Below are 2,957 nucleotides of genomic sequence, written 5' to 3' on the forward strand. Positions count from 1 at the left end.
TCACCAACCAGGCAGAAGGTAGAAGGTACAGATGTCTCAGGACTCCCACCACCTGGTTCAAAAGCAGTTATTACTCCTCAATCATCAGGCTCTTGAACAAAAGCAGATGACTACACTCATTCTACTTCTGGAGTTCCCCCAACCGATGGTCTCACTTGAGAACTTCTTATTTTGTTATTTCATGCTTGTTATTTATTGCTATTTATTTATATTTGCATTTATGCAGTATGTTGTCCATTGATTCTGTTTACAGTTACTGCTCTATAGATTTGCTAAGTATGCCCGCAGAAAAAGAATCTCAGAGTTGTGCATGGAGACACGTATGCACTCTGATAATAAATTTCATTTTGAACTTTGTACTTTAACCCTGCTTTTGCAGGAGTAACCAAAGTGGCAAGAAAATTGTGTACACACCAGTCAAAACTATGGAGGCGACTACAGGTCCATGCTGCATACTGTGACATGTCATTGCCCAAGTCCACAGTCCTTCAAGTGTTGTCAAAACAACTGGGGGTGGGGGAGGGTCTAAGTTCTGTGAAACATGCACTGAGTGCCCTATGTTCAATTACATTCACCATGCAGAGCAAAAGTGTAGTGGTTAGCACAACGCTTTACGCTACCAGCAACACAGGTTCCATTCCCACTGCTGTCTGTAATGAGTTTGTACTTTCTCCCCATGATCATGTGGGTGTCCTCCAGGTGCTCTGGTTTCCTCCAACAGTATAAAGATGTACCAGTTGGTAGGTTAATTGGCCATTGTAAATTATCCCGTGAATAGGCTTGGATTAAATCGAAGGATTGCTGGGTGGCACAGCTCTAAGGGCCGGAAGGGCCTATTCTGTGCTGTATTTATTAATTTAAATGAATATATGTTTTGTATTCCCTTCAAACTGGCTCAAAAAATCCACAAAAAAGACTCTGGATAGCTGATGTTTCCAGGATTCCTTGTGAATGTGAAGCAGTGTATATCGGCCAGACTGGACACGTGGTAGAAAACTGCATCGGGGAGCATTAGGAGCTGTATCTGTTTGGGTTACCCTGAGAATTCGGCAGTAGCAAGGTATTATATACACAATGACCTCAGAATGTACGTTGACAGCGCAAAACTGCTATGCCATGCCGGTGGCTTTTGGGACCACTTGCCATAGAAATAGGTCCAGAGAACAAGAATTTTAACAAAGTCGAAGGTCTTGTTGTAAGTAAAAACTGGAATATGATTTGAAATAAGGTGGAACAGTGATAACATGATTGGTTGAGAAACAACCAGTCAGGAGGGAAGGATGGGGTCTATATACCACCGGACTTGACATTTCTAGGCATCATACCTGATAACAGGGTTTGTTATCGAAACTTTGGTTAAAATCAATACCTGTACCCGGCTGGTAGCCTGTGAAGAATATATTTGTCTTATATGCTAGGGAAGTACAAGATTCTTTTCCTTTATTATCAAGTTCCTAATCTCGCAATGCTCCTATAGTGAAATATAAATCTGCAAGAACCTGAAAGAGTTGGTTGTGAGAATTTTAAAGCCTATACTCCACATATATTGCTCATTCATTAAGAAATCTCAAAGACCAGATTTTCTCAGTCATTACTAAGCCAGCTACACTGTACTGTACATAGCAGTTGACAGACCACTGGACAAAGCTGTTAGCAGTACTCATTCATTTGTTCATTATGTGCTGTGTTGTATGGCATGAGCAATCATGGTCTTTCCAGGACCAAGATCTTCCTTGGCAAATTTTTCTACAGAAGTGGTTTGCCATAGCTTTCTTCTAGGCAGTGTTTTTACAAGATGGGTGACCCCAGCCATTATCAATACTCTCCAGAGATTGCTTGCCTGGCATCAGAGATCATATAACCAGGACTTGTGACGATCATCCACCACCAGCTCCCAAAGCTTCACATGACCCTGATCGGGGGGCTAAGCAGGTGCTGCAACTTGTCCAAGGGTGACCTGCAGGCTAACACAGGGAAAGAGAGCTTTACATCTCCTTTGGTAGAGATATAACTCCACCCTGCCACCCATACATATACTGTACTGTGTATGTATATATATATATATATTAATTAGCCTGGTGTTCTGACTCTGTTTATACTTTAGTAGAAGTCAGCATAGCTTGTTAAATATTACATACAAAATATGGTCCATCAATTCAAATTAGTGCTAGTTTTTAATGACATTTGCTGGATGCAAGAACTGCTCATGGGACAGTTCGTGCCTCGGGATGAATCCATCATTATGCTTATTCACAGGCCTTTAGAAAAGATCTGACAATTAAAGTGGGTCTTTCAGGTGCAAAAGCACACATAGGCATGGACTAGAAATGTAATTTTTGTATAATTTCTCTGACTGCTGCACCTTCTGGGAAAATATTCTACATATTTCAAAGTTATTTAACGTAGTTTAAATTATGGATACTCCCACATGGCAGATTGAATTTGATTAAGCACTTTTTCTTCACGATGCGCATATTTCCAACTGTGTTAATCTCTTTAACTAGTTACCACTCTTAAACCCACTAGATACCACAGTTATGAATTTCCATTCAACAAAATATTCATCATTGAAATCATTTATTTAATGCTTGGGCCACAGGTTCATTCAAAATGTAAGAACTGATTTACTGTCATAATTTTCAGATCAATTACAGTGTGTATATCAAATTCATGCCTCAGTATATATGTCATGTGTACATTATATGTATTCCGTTTACTTTATTCCTGATGGTGATAAATTGGATTTGATTCATGATCCATATGAATTTTTAACAAACTTCAAAAGTATGCCTTTGTAAAAGCAAGAGAACTGTACCCCATCTATAAATTTGCCAGTAACACAAGCATTGTTGACAGAATTTCAGATGCGATGAGGAGGCGTACAGAAGTGAGACAGATCAGCTGATTGCTTGGTGTCGTGACAATGCTGAGGATTGATCGTGGATTTCAAAAAAGGA

Source organism: Hypanus sabinus, chromosome 8 (assembly GCF_030144855.1).
Source record: "Hypanus sabinus isolate sHypSab1 chromosome 8, sHypSab1.hap1, whole genome shotgun sequence".
Taxonomy (NCBI): Eukaryota; Metazoa; Chordata; class Chondrichthyes; order Myliobatiformes; family Dasyatidae; genus Hypanus; species Hypanus sabinus.